Source organism: Parasteatoda tepidariorum, chromosome 2 (assembly GCF_982258835.1).
Source record: "Parasteatoda tepidariorum strain Cologne lab strain chromosome 2, Ptep-v5.0, whole genome shotgun sequence".
Classification (NCBI taxonomy): Eukaryota; Metazoa; Arthropoda; class Arachnida; order Araneae; family Theridiidae; genus Parasteatoda; species Parasteatoda tepidariorum.
This window is the reverse complement of record NC_141756.1, coordinates 128,031,589-128,051,082: the sequence shown is the minus strand read 5'-3', so window position 1 is coordinate 128,051,082 and position 19,494 is coordinate 128,031,589.

Genomic DNA, 19,494 nt, shown 5'->3' with positions numbered 1-19,494 from the left:
TCCTGCACTGGAGGTTAGATGCCCACTATCGAATGAGAATCCTAGCTCCTGTGTCCAGTTAAAAAAAAAAATACGGTTTTGAAACCATGGTAGCTGTAAATGGCTAAAAAACCGTATAGTTTTGTATTCATAATTTTATAACCATACTAGTTGTAAACGGTGTCAAAACCGTATAGGTTAAAAATATTCTTTACTGTAAACTTTTCGGTTAATCAAATGGACAGATTGCTGCCGGTTATTTTATCATAATTTTGGGGAATAAAATTGTAACAGTGTACCCGATGTGTGCCAGTTCCTTTAATATTCATAAAATTGAAACAATATTTCATTGAAAATAATAACATTTAAACAGAATTCCATTAAAGCTACTAACATTTAAATAGTGCTACATTAAAATTACTATAATATTCAAACTGAATTCAATGAAAATGAAATGGTATGCGAAAAAATACATTTTTATTCATATCTTAAAAAAGCTGACGTTGTAGAGCAAAACAGTTTTCAGATTTGAAATCAAAACTACATTCGAAAAAGCAAACAGTATGTCTGATATATATCACATATTTATAGGTGTTATCTAATAAAACCTTGATATAGAAAGCTAATTTTAAGGAATGAGATAAAATGTTATAGAAATTGAAAAAGCAATTTGAGTTTAAAGTAATGAAACATAGTAAGCACAGTTAGAACAATATCAACGGCACAAGTAATAATATAAAGAATGAGGCACAATGAAAAGATTTTAGCTTCTCAGTTTTATATAAATGGCAATTTTCATTTTTATCTATTCTAAGGAAATATATTTCCCACTAATTTTAGTAATGTCGATGATAAGGTATTTTGATTTGTGCTGCCAATTTGCTGATAATTTCAAAAAAATACAAAAATATCTTGGAAAGAAAATTTTTTTGTGCAAAATGTGTGTAACAGTAAAGGTTAGCGTGGAGTCAAGAAGAAAGGCCAACACTGGGGAGCTATTTTCCCTTGTGCGTTATGCGTTCTTCCATTTGATCATTTCTCATATATTTTGTTAGGCAGTTGTGAATTCTGAAACTTATTAGTTCGCACAAAATTTTACGCTTATGGCCAATTTTTAAAGGTAGGGAAAATTTTAAAAATTGAGAACTTTGAAGAATTACTACAGCCAATAAATGTTTTGATGGAATTCGAAAATGCAGCAAATCTAATGTAATTCATAGAAAAACAAAAGTTTTATTCTATAAATCTCTGTTGATGAGGCTATGTTGGGTACCTTTGAGAGAGAGGTCTTTGGAGGAATTCAAAAAAATGGTATGTAGCTTAGAAGATCAAATATAGAGCTTTGTCACTAACATAATGAACCTGACATTATTAACTTTACAAAGAATAAAACAACAAAGAATAAAATGGGCAGGTCACGTTATCTGAATGGACGAAGACCGTACCACAACAATGCCAGACCAGTTGGTACACGAAAAAGTGGCAGGCCGAATATGAGATGGATAGATGGCCAAGAAAAAGACTTTTCGGTCTTAAGAACTAAAAACTGGAAAGGACTAGCAGGAAAAAGTTTAGCCTGGGAAAAAACCTCTTGAGAAGGCCAAGCCCCACCCTCGGTTATCGAGCAATTGATGATGAAAACTTTGAAAATTCCACCAATGTTCTCACAAAAAGAGAAGAAAAAAACTGATCTTAGAGATCAAATTAATATTAGGTTATAAGCGAAATTAATTACTTTTTACAAATCAAGCTTAATCTCAAAAATATTTTAACATAAGATTGCTAGAAAAAAAATGGCTCGGTAAAAGACTATATAAAAATGCACAAATTAAAAAAGCACGATACAAAATAAATCAATGAGTAAATAGTTTGTTTTTAAAAGAAATATTAAAATACTTTGCTGGGAAAAGAAATAATTTTCATTAATAGTTGGTAGTCCTTAAGAGTTTCATTCATAGTAAAGTAGATGACTAAAAAATTTATGTTAATATTGTTTTGGAAGATAATCTTTTTTTCTTTCTTAACTGCATTTGTTGTTCAATGAGTGAAAATTCCGTTTTTTTAAAAAATCTTTTAGGAAGAAAACGCAACTATCCCACGAGGCTAGTTAGAGGGGGAAAAAAAGCCAGAATGGTTAAAAATTCCGAGCTTTTATTTTTTTTACCCTGACCGTCTTTTAGTTCGTAATTGCGCATCACTTTCAGCAAATATTACTCACCATAATAAATTTGCAGATTCAATTTTCGTTCGAGGCAATAAAGTTTAATAACTGACCGTTTCTTATTTTTCTTTATGCTTTCAAGCAGAATAAACGTTTTCTTTTTATTTATCATTTCTCTTTTTATTTATTGTTGCTCTTTTCATGCGTCCCTTAAATCTTCAAATATATTTCGTCACATTCAAATATTACCAATTACTATAAATATTTTCAAGATGAAAATATTTCAGGAATGTGATTACTTTTATGAATTTTAGAATACTTTCTGGAACGTTTAAAAACTATTTCGCTACATTCAAGCAGTCTCATTCGTTAAATAATTTACATACTTCATTGAAAAATATATCTGTCAAGCATTAAAATGTGTGTGGTTATTTTCAGAAATTTTTAAGAATGTTTGATTAAAGCATTATTGTTTTTGGAATAATAATAATACACATTTTGTACGCATCGATGTCTAGCCGGTATTCTAAAATGGAAAACGTATGGCATATCACTTGCGTAATAAACTTCTATCAACCCTGAAAGTATAGTATAGTAGTCACCATTTTGGTGTTGATGTAAACTAAAATATGAATGAAATCCCCTTTTTTAATTTACCCTTTCACTGCTATAGTTTTATTTATTTATTTATTCATTTTTACTTGTTTGTTTGTGACTAACACATGTTTCATGCCCATTAGAATCAGTTTAATTGATTTATCCAAAACACATTTCGGTTAAAAAAGAAGCACATTTTCAGTTTTATTCTTTGAAACTATTTATATTAAATAAATCTTTCAAACTATTGTTATTTTTAGAATGTCTTTAGTTTACATCAACACCAAAATGGTAGCAACTTCACCCTAATTACGGTGTAAGAACTATGCTATATCTAATTCGATGTTGAAATAGTCTCGAAATTGTGCGTTGTTTTAAGTTTATACGTGCGCTCAAACAAACTTTGAAGGGTGTAGCTAAATTTGAACACCAATAACTGAAATCACCATTCTGCATCTTGTTGGTGAAGAAGGTTTTGTTTTTTGGAGTCCTGAAAACTGAGCGTATATTTAAAATATTTATGGATTGAAAAGTGAGTTGGTCCATTTTTGAACATAAAACAACAGCTTTTGGAACATTATTAGAAGGCGAATAATTGGGCAATTTTAAGATATTGACAATATGGCGGTTTGTTTATATGAAGTTTAATGGTAAAATATAAGCTCTTCTTGTCGGATTCTGGTCTGGTCGCAAGGGAAGTTGCAGTTCTCTTTACTGATTGATAACAATCAATGTAAAAAAAAAATAGTGCGTGGAGTCCCTCCGCGCGGAGGAAGTTAAACTTCGCAACCTGCGACGTCAATTGTAGAAGAATCAGCAGTCGTAGAAGGATCACTAGTTCTATTCAACGACTCTTTTTCCAGCTCCGCTGGCTTCCGTGCTCTGTAATCACGGTTAATATTGTGTATTTTTCCCTCGTGGACCTCTTGAACCAGTGGAAGTGTTTGTGGTTGCCTCATCGTCTCGCCCTGGAAAATGTATTTGTATTAATAATGCATGTGAATGCGTCATAATGTAATTTCAAGGGAGAAAACCTGACAATCAATTGATATTCAAGAGAGACGTACCTTGACATAACCTCAAATCCGTCGCATTGTCCGTGGGATTGTTTTAACTCATTTCTTACAATTGTTATCCACTAAATTTGAAAATAAAAAATACTACCCCATTAAAATATATGTGTTTCAAAACAAACTAAAAAAATATTTATGGGAAAACAATACTTTTATTATTTTTATGCTAGTGAGAACCAAAACAATATGGAAATGAATGAGTGAAAACTGGATCCTACCACGTGATTTCCCGACCAATGAAAATGTAGCCTTAAACGTTTAACGCAACCTTGTTGGAAGTCGCATAAGAAGTATAACTTCAAACATCATTGAAGTTATACTTCTCACAATTGAAGCAAGCTGTAATTTTAATCTATATATGCTCTTCTACAGTAAAGAATTATCTGGCCTTCAGGACGAACACATAACTTAAATACTTAAAAAAGTCAATAAACTTTTTTTAAAATCACAAAATGTGGCGAGATTTTTTCATTCACAAGAAAATAAAATCATTACATCATACAATCAAATCTCAATTTTTTCAAATTTTTAAGAACTACAATGAAGCGTTGAAGTAATCTTAAATACCAAAATCATCGTTTTTCATTTTCGCAAAACAAGTTGTTTTTTCTTCATATTGGCGTCTTGAAGAAATGATTGAAGATGAGCTTAAATTGATCTGAATAACTGTTGCAAACTCACAGCGAATATGAAAATAGCACATTGTTTGCTAAAGCTTTTTTTTTTTTTAAAGTCTAGGTTCTACAAAGAAAAAATTATTTCAGTTACTTTTTATTAAATAATGACAATTTTTTCTCCTATGTAAAACTAAAATTTATTCATTAAATTTAATGAATGAATTAATATTTGAAAAAAAACTCTATTAACATTAAGTCACATCCACTACAAGTTTTAAAAATGTATTTGAATTTGAATGGATAAATAAAAAGTATTTTATTAACGATTGAAAATTTGGACGAGATATATAAATATATATAGAGGGAGAGTGCAAAATAATAGTAGGAATTGAAAAAAAAAATCCACGTGATATCTGATAACTATAAAAGTATAAATTTGGAGACGTGCTACCATGTCATTAATGCTCTTTATTGACACAGCGAACATAAAGTGCGAATAAACTATTTTTTTGTTCGAATACAACTATAAAAGTTAGAAATGATCACTGATATTATCTTTAAAATATGTAAATAACTGAATCACTTATTGCGAAATTTAAAACGATGACGAACACTTAACCCATCAGAAAATTCCATTTCGTTTTTCGCTCATCCCTATTCAATTATTGAATTAATATTTGAAACTAACATGCAAGTCTCATCCACCAAAAGTTCAGCAATATTTGCTCAAAGAGACTGATTTGACTTGAGCTTGTGGTCACGTATTCAGAGATGTTTATAAACATTATGATTGTGATGAAAGGTCGTATTTTTGTTGGACGAGTTGAGAGTGGGCTTCTTTAAATAATGTGAAAAGAGAGAGAGAGATTACAACAAAATCATTGCTGCCAAAACAACAGGCAGAATTAGGATTATATTTTTACAACATGTTATGGTAGTCACTTCGGTAACAGTTCAACTGTTTTATTTAAAAAGAAAATTTTTTGTCTTCCAATTTTGGGATAATTTTGCAGTTAAAAGAGATTCAAACAACATATTCCATTCACTGTAAATATGTACTGTTAAGGGGTTGAACACGTTGTCATTTTGATAATGAAAAAGTGACTGCTTCTTCGCAACCTAATTCAGATTATTATGTTATTTTTCTATTTATTTTCATGTCAAATTTTAAAGCATAAATTTAAATGATTAGATTTTAAACACAGTGTCAATTTATTTTTAATTGTAAACTTCAGCTTACTTTTGTCATAAAATTTTGTATCCAAAATATATGTAAGTTCATAGTTATTTAACGCTGTAAAATTTATTCTGTACTCATTCAAATTGTTAATTTCTAGTGAAAAAAAATTTATGTATATATATATATATATATATATATATATATATATATATATATTGAATTTTTGGTGAATTTCTTATTTTAAGCATAGCTCAAAATGTTTGTTTAAGAAAATAAACACACCCGATAGTTATTCTCAATTTGTATCTTTATGAAGTGAATGATGAAGTTTTTTTATCGAGTTATATATTACCTCTTCATTTTCTTGGGATTATTTATTTAACACTCCCTCTTTAATAAAAAAAATTAATTTAAAATAAATTGCTTTTTTTCATTGTATATTACGAGCAATGTACATTTTCTAAAACTCGTTTTCAGGGTGTTTTTTTCCTTCCGTTTTTGAAACTCGGATTTCAAGCTATATCTATTTTCTCAAACACGCAGTTTGAGTCATAAATAAAAAGTTCGTAAACAAATAAACACGTAACAAATAAAAAGTTCTCGAATGAAATATGAATAAAAGCAAGTTTTTAATCGTAACCGTCTGTCATGGCTAACTATAACCGTGAGGCATAATGAACCTTTAAAGATCTGTTTATTTTGTCGTAATCCTTCTTGTCTAGATAAATGCTTAATAAAATAAATAAATAATAGACACGTATTTACGGAAATGATTTTCGCAAAACATTTCGAAAATCATTTTATTTTTTTCAAAAGGATTCGGGAATTACAATGTTTGGTAGCACGACTCCATAATAAAGCTTCCTTTAAGTGGAGTCATTTACATATTTAAGAGATAAATTTTCTGTTTCAGACGAGGAAAAAGAAACAAAATCCAAATCAAATTGTTAATATTTTCACTTCATGATCATATCTTACATCTTTAGATTATAACTATTTGGCAATGCAACTTCCAGTGGATGATCTCCAATTTAATATTTTACTTTGAGCGTATTTCCAGTGTATAAGAGAATAACTTAATGTGTAAACAACCTTTATAGATCTGAGGACCAGGGACACCTTTATAGATCTGAGGACCAAAACCACGTGAAAAAGTAACTTTATTTGAACCAGAAGGTACAAGAAAAAGATGTCGTCCACTGACTAGGTGGCTGGACGCAGTTGGCAGGGACTTATAGATAATAGGAATAACTAACTGAAAGGCCATGGCACAGAATAGATCAAGATGGCATAACTTATTGGGACGGCCTTGGCCAGTCATAGGCTGTAGTGCCCAAGACGAAGCAGTATTTATATTTTGTAATATAAATATTTTCTATTGTGGCGACATCTGTTGAATGACAAATAAACAAAATATCAAGAATTTTTTTTTTTCTAATTTACGTTTTGTAATAATAATATTTTCTATTGTGGCGACATCTATTGCATAACAAATGAAGCAAAATATCATATATACATTTTGCAATATGAATATTTTCTATTGTGGCGACATCTATTGGATAACAAATGAAGCAAAGTAACATGAAAAAATATTTATTATTTATATTCTGTAATATTAGTATTTTCTATTGTGGCGCCATCTACTGAATAACAAATGAAGCAAAACATCAAGAAAAAAATATTTATTATTTATATTTTGTACGTATTTTGTTATATTGTGTATAGTATTGAGACTTTCCCTCTTTTTATTGACTGTCGTCGACCCCTGGAGGTCGATATACACCACTTTGGGAATCACTGTTTCAGACTTTATTCTGTAGAGAAACATTGTAACTCATTTTAAAAATTAATGGGAATAAATAATTGGTTTCCTGGGCAGAACGCAACTTAATATACATTTCCGTCATTGTCCTTTTTTCTCTTTTAAATTATTCGGTATTTTTGGAGAACCAAGCAAATCATAAGAATGAAACTTGAGTTAAAGAAGAAAAAAATAGAACTAAAGACACAAAAGCCTGAACTGACTGCGTGCTTACGAACATCATACATAATATACACCAGCTGTCCAAACGGAGATAATAGTTAAGTTTAAAATGAAGAGAAAAAAAACATTATAAGGTGGGTCTTGATCTTCGTGCTATTTCGCGGGATCTTAAGATGCTTGAACTCGAATCCTCTGCAAAATGTATGAAAAACAATGTTAACTGCTGTTGTTTATTCATTTTTATTGATTTTAAATGTTAAATGATCACGGTTTTTAAAAGTTATAGTTTAATTCCTTCTTAATAGTAAGGATTGAAGAGCAAAATATTTTTTTCTTTTTTGGAATTTCAAAAATTAATTAACTAATAAATGTATAAAAGAGAGAACTTCAGAAATGAATATGTTTTTTCTAGTTCATATGTAACAAATGATATGTTGGTTAAAGTGAAAGACAAAAATCAAGAGAATACCACTTTCATTGGTGAATGTCAGCAATCACGTAGTTTTGGAGAAGGTCCGATATATTTATTAATCCCGATATATTTATTAATTTATCGATATTTTAATATTTACTCGATATTTTAATATCCAATTAGAATAGATAAGCGGAAGTGTTGGGAATGCTGTACACCGAACAGTGTGGCCCTTAACCTTAAGAAACATCAGTGCAGGTAATACCGAGCAAGTGTATACCGGTCAATGACTTTCAAAAATGTAATAAAAATCTTTAGAGTAGGAAATACCGGACAAGGATTCTCATTAAAAAAACAACATCGGAATACCATTCATTATCTTCATAACTGGATATTGAAGGATCAGATATTTTTCGGACAACGCAATTTTATGTCCTGTGAAAGTCAATATTGGCCTTCCATAGTGACTCTATATTAAAATAGTATTGTGAAGGCCTATTGGGTGTTTTCAACGTGGCATTTTGATTTACGGCGTAAAGACTACGAGACTTAGAAACTTGAAATTACAAAGGTATTTTGAAAAGTATGAAGGAATTACGATGGAATAAAAAATGTAACATTCAATTATGTGTTCGAGAAATATTAGCCATTAAACGTGTTGGAAAAAATAAATAAACGGGCACACTATACAATGCAGCAGGGATGCAATTATAGAGTTGGAATTTGGCATGCTGAAAAAGCCACACTTGCTTATGAATTGAACACAGAGTGTTTTTTATTTTTTTTTATTTTTCAAAAATTCTATTGGTTTGCAAGTGTAAGAGCTTTTTTTTGCGAATTTTTCTCACTCATTTTTTCTCACATTTTTTTTTACCCATTAGCAAAATGGGTCTTTGTTTTGGATTGGATGGCGTCCACACACTTTTCAACTCTCTTCAAGAGTCATAGTAAACAGTGCGCATGCGCTGCTCTTTTTCTTTTCACTAGGAGGCAGTTTCAATGTACTTACACCATAATAATTTAAAGTATTTTTATATTCCTATTTATTATCAATGTATAATGACTGTGATTGACGGTAGATTTTAAGATAAATAAAGAATGCTGAAGAAGGAAAAGTATTGTTGTGAAACACGTACATAGGGGAAGGATATGAACATCCATGGAGACAGTTTTTGCAACCCATGATTTGAAATGTTTAAAGGAGTCCATCCAGAAAGGAAAAAGGCATTTGCACCCATGGACAACCAGTGATCGTAAAAAGGCGATCACAACTTTTTTGTTGATTTTTTTCTTCTTTTTTTTTTGCTTTGCGTATAAATTTTGCTTTGCTGCATTTTTGACGTTTGAAAATATTGACGTTTAAGAGAAATGAACATTGATGACTAAGAATCAATGACGGTTAGCATTCTATAATAATAAATATATGTAATTATTATAGCTGATTATAGAATATATTTTTGCGGGTCTCCCTGCTTGCAAGTTATGAGTAAAGCTTTGAAAATTATAAGTGCAAAAATTGTATCAGATTATTACTTTTTTTTATGAGAAATGATGTAGATCAGTTACCCAAGTCCATGAAAGAGTACTTTAACAAATGTATATCGATGTTAAGCCTTTCTTTTGTCCTTGAATAAGTTAAAATCTTGTGAAAGTCATCAGACCGATGCGAAAATTCCATTGACATCGAAAAGAAAAACTAGTTTGTTTTAGAATTGTGCGCACAAAGAGGGATTTTTTTTTATGGAAAAAAAGTAAGAGAATAACGGTCACAAAAGAACAAATAACTCGCCTTATTTTTTTTTATGATTGTATCTTTAAGGTTCATGAAAGTAAGATGGATAGATATTATTTTATCATTTTGTAAGGAATTCAAAGTATTCTTTTTTTTTTTATTATTTTCGTTATTGTTTTGATTTTTTTAGTATTATTTTAATTCAGAATTTATCCATTCAATTATAGCTTTACTGATTACATTTAATAAATAATTTTCCCCTTAAACTGTGAGTCCTTAACATTTCACTCTTTCTTGACATTGTGGGGGGGGGGGGAGTATATATCGACTCTGTCAACCTTCATCTGTGAGAAGGTCCCCCCCCCCCATAGAATCGTGTTAACATGTCTTATATACTAGTGAATTGGAATTGCAATTTTGTAGTGGTAGATACACTTTAGTACTCCTACCTGAACTATATGAGTGATAGAATTCGATGAACGGATACCACTAGTTTATTCATTGCTGTTTTATGCGAAGCCGGGAGAGCTGTATTAAGATCACCGTACTTTTGAGTGCCTATCGTGAAAGCGGTATTAATTTCTTGGTCGTGGTCGCTCCTGTGTTGCTTTTAGCAGTCGAGTGTATACGTTGTGTGTGATCGAAACTTTATGAAACCTTATACCGTCATTTTCACAGCAATATTTACTGTATTTAAACCTACTGTACCACTGCAATTAAATAAATATTACAATATAGTAAACATTGTAAAAAGTGCGGAGCAAAATTTTACGGTAAAAATGGTTTTCACGATAAAAAATATTTTAAGTAAGTTGCAGTCATGGTGCCTGTACGTTTTACCGTATATTGATCCGAATTTTTTCTCCCTGTACTATATTTTCCCTACAATTTGAAATACAGAATCATAAAGTTTAATGAGGTTTTTTTTTACCAATTGGAAAAATGGGTGTTGTTTTGAATTGATGGCGTCCGCACCTTATTTGGACTTTTCAACTGTGTTCCAAGAGTAATAGTAAACAGTGTGCATGCATCCTCATTGCATGCGTTGCTATGGCGACCTCTGCTGTTTGATAATTTTATTTTAGAATTCACTTTTTGTCATTTAATTTTGTTATGCATTAAGTGGGTGATTTTATTTTTGTGATATGGGGCCAGAGAGATGCCATAAATACTGCTTGAGTTGTGAAAAATAAGAGAATTTCATCATTTGAACAATATATTTGTTTTTATTGTTTTCATTGAGAATCAGAAATTCTAGCCTACAGTTCAAACTGGATCGTTTTCAATTCGCGATCGCAACGAACTATAGGGGGCGTTGTTGTATGAGACGAATACCTGCGATTTCTATATGAACAGTCATTCAGTTACTCTGGTGACGTCTTTAAAGTAGCATGTAACATTGTAACGTTCCTTCTCTATTGTGGCTTATTAATTTTAAAAAAGAAAATTTTTTGATATTCTTTCTTATGCAAGTGAAAACACAATGGTATCTCTTTTTTTTTTAGAGAAGGAACATCCAAAACACATCTGAAAAATGTTTGTAAATAAGCAGAAAAAAAATATGTATCTTCTTATTAGAGTTGTTTAATGCCTGCGAAATCATTTTACTAAATTTAATGATATAACATGAAAGGTCCATTTAAACTTTACAGTCCATTATTTTATGTATCATATTACTTAAAACATTAAAATATCGAGGCCGGGATAGCCTGGTCGGTAGGGTGCTGGGCCCATATCCAAGAGGCCGTGGGTTCGATCCTCGCCGGCCGAAGACTCCCCGTGTAGTAAATGGTGACTGATGCACGTTAAATCTGTCGAGTCTCAAAGTCCTCCATGTTCCCACAACAAATCAATACCTCTGGGGGTACTGATCCAGGAGTTTCCTTGTCTTCTGGATTGGTTCAAAATGACAAGGCTACGGAGTTGAACGTTAGTAGTCGTAAACCCATGAAATTGGGTCGGCTGTTCAACGACGGTTATAAAATAAAAATAAAACATTAAAATATGAGACGCGATGGCTCAGGGGATAGAGCGTTCGAATCCCAGTCGATACGAATTCCGCATCCGACTTGCACCGACCACAGTGCTGACGTGAACTATCCTCAGTGGTAGACGGATCATGGGATAGAGTCCCCTTGCCGTCAGGCTAACCGTGGGATGTTCTCGTGGTCTTCCTCTATATGTAACGCAAATGCTGGTTAGTTCCATCAAAAAATCCTCCACGAGGGCACAATTCTCCCTATACTTGGGCCAGGAGTTCTTTTGTCTTCTGGACTGGGTTCAAAATGACAAGGCTAAGGAGATGGATATTAGTAGTCGTAAATTCATGAAATTGGGTTGGCTGCTCAACGACGGTTACAAAAATATTAAAAAAAAACATTAAAATAAGCAAATAGTTTACATAAGTACACAAATCATGGGAGTTGCAAAAACTGTCTCCATTGATGTTTGTCGTCGGATTTATTTTCATATATCCTTGCCTATGTACGCGTTTCACAAAATACTTTTCCTTCTTCAGTATTCATATTTATATTGAAATCACCGTCAAGACAGTCATTATACGTTCATAATAAGAAAGAATGGAAAAAAAAATACTTTAAATTTTTATTATGTAAATACATTAAAAATGTCTGCTAGTGAAAATAAGAAAATAAAAAACAGCAGCGGTCGCCATAGCAACGCATGCTCACTGTTTACTATTACTCTTGAAAAGTGTGTGGACGCCAACCAATCCAAACCAAGGCCCATTTTGCCAATAAGTAAAAATACATTAAAAAAGAATTCTTAATGGTGTCGGTATTCAGTTTTGTATATGATTGAAAGAAATGGAATGATGTTTGTAATAAGAAGCCCAAATGTACCGACCACATAAATGAACATATATAGTGTCAACATAAATAGTGACAATAACGCATTGCCAAGAAATTCCGATGATTTACAAAAAGTTAGAGCAGCGAGCGATTACCGACATTTATGTTTCTTACTTATTGATTTATGCAAAATAGTGATTTGATATTAATAAGAAATGGAACTAATTACGGGATGGAAAATGGAACACGCTCAGAAGAATGGAGTCAAAATTGGACGGAAAGAGAAACGTTCGCTGACCCGGAATATCCGAAGATACGATTTGAAGATCAAGGCCACAAAGAATCCTTCATGGAACGACATCTTTACAGTTCCTTTCGCTGCGAGAGGCATTCATTCTATTTCGGCATCCCCCACTGATCTTCGTCATCAATTCGAGAACAACATAGTGACATGTTGATATTTTATTTATTCTAACAAGAGAATAAATCATTGGGATGAGTCCAATCTTTTTTTCGTTTCTTGTGTGATTAAAAAAAAAATTCTCTTTTTCAGTAGCAAAAAAGGATTATTTTCTTCTTTTCTCTAACTTTTATAAAATTTAATTTTCATTTTGGATAGTTTTATACTTGTTGTATGGCATAAGAATCTCGAAAAACGGCGAGGATCTAATTCACTGCAGGAAAAGGTCAAAATAATAATTCAAAAGTTCGCTTTTTCAATCGTTTCGACAAATTTATGTGTCTTTTTTGGAAAAAAATGTGTAATGAATCCCTTTAATATTTCTTTAAAAAGAAAATACAAGTTAAGATGACGAAATGTAAATCACTTCAGTTTTAATTTTAATATTTAATTCGCTCGAGTAATTTATTTTTGTAACATGATTAGAAATTTATATTTTTCTTATGACTTCTTTTTCTTTTTTAATCTTGCACGAACTATCTTACATAGCAAAAAAAAATATTAAATTTACGAGAAACAAACTAACAGCTAGTGTGCCAGTATAAAACAGTTTATTTTCTACAAAAATACGGGTATTTAAAAACTGTCACCTGTTTTTTAAATAGATAAGTACCGTTATTTTACAAAAAAAAAAATAGCTACAACATTGTGGATGGTGAAAGTCTCGAGCAGAATTCGAGCGACCTGTTAAAGCTGGGACTCATACTTAGGTCACCTGACTGGGTGCTCTGAACTATCGGACCTCTAGTTTTCATTATGTAAGTAGGTACTTTATTATACGTCGCACTAGAGTTATAAAATGAGCTATTGGCGACAGTCTGGAAAGCATTCTTGAGGATGATTCGATGATATGCCATCGCCATTTTGATTCCCTGCAGAGGGGATGACTCCCCTACCTTAGTAGTCCGACGATTCCCGCGAAGTCGAGCACTTTATGGTAGAACAGCTTAACGAGGACCGATACTGTCCGGTCCCTACACAGACTGATCCAAGTGGGTCACCCACCCGCTTACTGACTGCCGCAGCCAGTGATGCTCGGTGTTCAACTGGGAACCGGGGTCTTTACGATCAGTTCCCTGCCGGACAGTTTTTCATTATGAGGTCTTAAACTGTCTTTATCTTAAAAGTCTCGTATTATGTCCCGTCGTCTTTATCTTATTTAAATCATATTTAAGTGTAAAAACATTTTAAACTGTAGTCACCCACTCTTATAAAATTTCATGCTACCTAAACTTAACCAGAAATTATATATGAAGAAACTTCATATCTAAAGCTTTTCGCAGTTAGGTTTATATAATGTTCAAAACCATAAAATAATTGATGATATGGAAAATATTCGTAAAAGGATTTTAAAAAAGGTGAAGTTGTCGTACGGTAAGCAAATCTGAACGGCAAAAACTATAGTTTGTTTTAGTATAATTTTAATACCTTTATGATTGTGGTGAAAAAAAGAAGAAGAAAAACTTTTGTAGACAAAACAGCTTTAAATAGCTACATCAAATACACGGAGAAAGCTTGTAAAAAAAGCGGGGGCGGGGGGGGGGTTTCATGTTTCGTTGATAACAGTTAAAACAGAGAAAATCTGTATTTTTTAAACAGTTTTTTCCCAGTGTGTATGCATTTTTTATATTTTATTTTTATTTATTTTTATTTTTTGCTCTATATAATTTTTTTTACAGTATATGAAGCTCTATCTTTCCGAATCCTGTAAAATTGTCCAGGACTCTGTTCGAAATAAACACTTTAGCTACGGGAGACAATTAATCTACAGACAAGTATTTAAAAGTAATGCCCTTTCAAATAATAATCAGTAAGTTTCATCTGATAAAATGAGTAAAAGATTTAAAAGTTAAGGATTTGACCCTATCTATAAATATTGTTTTGCAATTTCCATAATCCCCTGTTGATGGATGTGGATTATTTTAAGATGCTGTGCTTTCTCTTTTCTAGCATTATGGCTTCCCAATTGACAAATCACCATTTAAATGTGATTTATAGTTCATCAACCTTTCTGTGCGGGAGCTTTAAAGCTAATCGTGAGACTACAATAAAGTTCTCCTTTTTTTGCAGACATATTTATCTAATATAAAAACCATTGTTTAAAATGCAGAGCAAGTTAAGTAAAATCACCAACATTCTTATTTTTATTAAATCTTCACTAGGGAGTCATTGTTTCTAGGAAGGTGTTATTTCTATGAATAACTTATTAAATGTTAAGTTATCACTGAGTACAGCTCTTAAAAATCCATTTGAATGGCTATTTTAATTAAAGTTTTTTTTCCAGTTTTAATCATGGGAATTTTGCTTTGAAATGTGAAATTAAATGTCAAGCTTTTCTATGTTACTTACATTTTTCTTAAATTTAGATCCATCAAACTCTTAAAAAATACTGAAACCTCTTAAATTGAACCAAACAGTTTTTCAGTTGATGGCTCAAAAATATACATTTAAAATTAGCCTTATTTATCCATTGGACGGTTCCATCTATTAAAATAAATACCTGAACCCTTAGTTGTACCTATATCTATACCTATACCATCCATTTAAATGAAGTAATCATTTTGTATCCTTCCATTTCTCTCAAAAGCTTAGTTTCTTCATGCAATTTTCCTAGAATTTATTGAGAGAAATATTTTTCTTGCAAGGGATTTATATATAATATATATATATATATACATATGTACGTTTTTTTAATCTACATATTTTTAGAAAGTTTGGATTCTTTGGACCATTGATTTATTTTGATAAAAATTAAATGCAAATCAAATGTTAGACTGGTCATTATTTTGCAACCGGAATGCGTTCACAATAAGGAGAATTTGGAGGTTTTCAATTGCCCGAAAATGCGAAAATACCCATCATGACTTTTTTAACTCTAAACATACCATAACCGGTCAAATGACCGTTTAAGAACTTTTGCATCGTAAATGCGCTTATCATCCTATCTTTCTTGCACATTTGACTTCATGATTTTTCTAACAATTATATACAGTTAATATTCCATTATTATTATTTTTTGTATTTTGTTTGTTTCGAATAATACGTGTCGTATACCTATTTCTACCAGAACCGGTCATTTGACCGTGAGAGCAATGTATTGCTTTGGAAGGTGATCGGATCAGAAATGACGATGTCATGCGTGTTCAACGGACGTATTGCATTGAATGGGTTGCACATTTCTGCAAACATTTATTGCTCAGTTAGTTCAGTCAGAATAACTGGGAATTCAAATTTTAAGAAAGTACCTAACATTTTAGATTCGCATTTTTACATCAGAAAAAGTGACAAAAACTAAATGTTTTGGTCAGTAGCATATATTTCATTTGGATAGCTTCACTTCATTTCTAACTAACTGTTAGTTTTCATCCTGAAAAATGTCGAAACAATGCAGACAGCACAAGTTCTTAAAAGAAATAACATCAATTAAAAGAATTATAATTCTTATATATTCTTATAATTATAAGAATTTGTGAAATAATAATCATTAGAAGAAATATGTTTGCGGAAAATGTACAATGGAATCACCCTTTACATGTAAAAAATGCTTTGAACAATGAATTAAAAATTCTTATTCTCTGTGTTTGTAATATGTAAAAATAGGCATTATGCAATTTTGTTTAATTATTTTTAGTTTACATCTTTCCTGACATCCATATTTCATACATTCAATCAAGAAACAAGTCCAATCATTTGAGCGGCTATGGTAGAAATAGTTATACATTACATGTTGGTATGCTTAGTTTTAATTTGTTCAGTACAAAAATTTCTCTTTTTTTTCCGTCAGGCAAATTTTTTTTCATGCATGTGTACATTTCTTTCCCGCTTAATTGTCTCAATTGAGATAGCGCATTCCGATAGACTCAATTAATGAATGCTATCGGATTTGACATCAGGTATAGAGCGAAAGGGGTAATAGTCGGAATGCTTTTTTCCCGCCATTGTAATATTCGGATTGAAAAGTCATAATACCGACAACAATGACAGCGTCACTCTCTATTGTTTTATTATATTCTTTTTGACTAATCGTAACGCCCGTCCCTCCAACTACAACAATGCCTCACATTTGATTACCGAAGTGCGGATTATTTCCCTTTACAACTATCATAATTTTTCTGTTAAAGGCTTTAATTGACACTCTTTTAGAGACATTCACTTTCATTCACTCTAAAAAGTTTTTTTCTCAAAACTTATTCGTGCACACTATAACATATGAGACACACTCTATAAGATTCTATTTAAAATCTTAATTATCAGGTGATAATCTATACAGCTTTATTGTTTTAACATTGTTGAAACCGGTTTACGTTCGTGTATTAATGGGTTAACATTAATTGTGATGAAATACGTTTAAAATAAATACAAATAGGAAGTATAATCTTCTCTATAAAAACGCATTACATGTGTTTAAATATAAGAGTATTGCCTATAAACTCGTGCAAATCATGTCATTATTAAAACACTACAGTGCGTCTCATCATTTGATATGATTATTATAATATACTAATTATAATACCTGATATAAAAAATAGTCTATACTTATATAATATATCGTCTCACGTATCCAATCGTCTAATTTATACTATATATCGTCTCATTTAACCCATTGATACACAAACGTAAACAAGTATAAACCGGTTTCAGCAGCGAAAAAGCAATGAAGCTGTATAGAGTATCACCCGATAATTAAGATTTTACCTAAAATCTTATAGTTAGTCTAATAATTTGGCCAGTGACTATAGCTCTCCACTGGTCAGCTACATTAAATCAGACAAACTTGCCATCTCTCTCCTACCATGTCGACATAGGTCTTCTCCCTTTGTTGTCCGGCACTAAGATTAAAACTATTGATGAAATATTAACTTACGGCCTTTTCAAAATATGGCTCGTCTACCTGTATCTTCTTGATTTCATTTTTACATATTTTTTGTCATTTATTAACGATTGTTTCTTCAAGACTCCTACAATTTAAAACAATTTTTATTTTGATTCTCACTCTAATAGAACAGCTTATTGTGGGACATTTAAAAAAAAAGAGATTTCTTGAGGATTTTTTCAGTCTTATTAGATATAGCGTTAATCTTATCGGGTCTTACTTTAGTCTAATTGAAGTCTTACTTTAATAGAATTATTTTACTCTTGTCTTATTAGATCTTGCTATCGATAAGACTATCGTGTCTTATAGTCTTATTGAGGTTTTGCTTTCATCTAATTACTTTACTCTAGTCTTATTAGATCTTACTTTAGTCTTATTCAACTATAAAAAACAATTTTATTTTTCCAATTCTTTTTTATTCGGTGATCTCAGTCGATTAAAGGTCTTTGAGTGGAAGAAATTTCTAAGATAATTTGGCAATAAAAAGACGAAGAAGCCTTGTCTTTTGGCACCAAATTAAAACGCCAAGAATGTGATAACGTAAACATCTAAAATGAATGCTAAAAGTTTTGGAATTTTGTGGATAGGGTACAGAATAATACCTATTTCGTATTATCAACGTAAAGCTAAAATTTACTTAAACTCACTAATATATTACTTAGAATCTTTATCTTCTTAGCTTCACTATTTACAAAGTTCTCTTTGGCTACTTTGTTTCTATAGGGTAAAAATAAACAATAATAAATGGGTTTTTTTTATCTAAAATATTCTAAAAACTAATCATAAGCTCGAAAGAATTGCTTTTGCGTCAAGGAACGCCTTAAATGATTTTTAATCGTTCTCTTCTTATTATCTTGGAATTCCACGGCAAGAAGACATTTTATAATGCAACGCTTTTAATTTTCAACTCCAAAACTATGGTAATGTTTATCAATGTTAAAGAATGCATAAAAACGATTCTACAAAAACAAAAAAGCATGACATAAAAATAATTTATTCGGTTGGATTTACTTTACAGTTTTTATTTTCTACTGAGCGTGGGCTGTCTGTTGCCAAACGCACGTAAAAAGTTTTGGCAACCAAAACATTTAAGATTATAAGACCAGTGGCGTACGCAAGGGAGGGGTTTAGGGGTTTAAACACCCCCCTTGAGCGCAGACAAAATGGCAAAAATAAAGGTTTTAGTAAAAATTATGCGAGCTATTATTTTTTAAAACTATATATTTTTATGTGCCTTATGCCTACTTTTTTTTCTCATGGTATTTCTCAGAATACAGAAAAAACATTTACTATAATAGGGTTGTACTTTTGAAACCAAAATCACGTGATATATATATATATATTTGCTATTCTTGGATCCTTAGGATGTCAAAAGGCAAGAATTTAACAATTTTTAATTTATTTGAGAAAAAATCACGACCTGAACTTAGTGAGGTGACAGCATCTAGTACCAATGTAAGTTTTTCTGTTGCACAGAAATGTGATACTTCCGTTGAAGAAAACGTTTCTAGCATAACAAAATCTGATGAATGTGAAAGTGGCCCTCAAAGTGTTACTTCCCACCCATATGACATTGGACTTTTTTCAGAAAATATAACATTATGTTCTTAAACTTA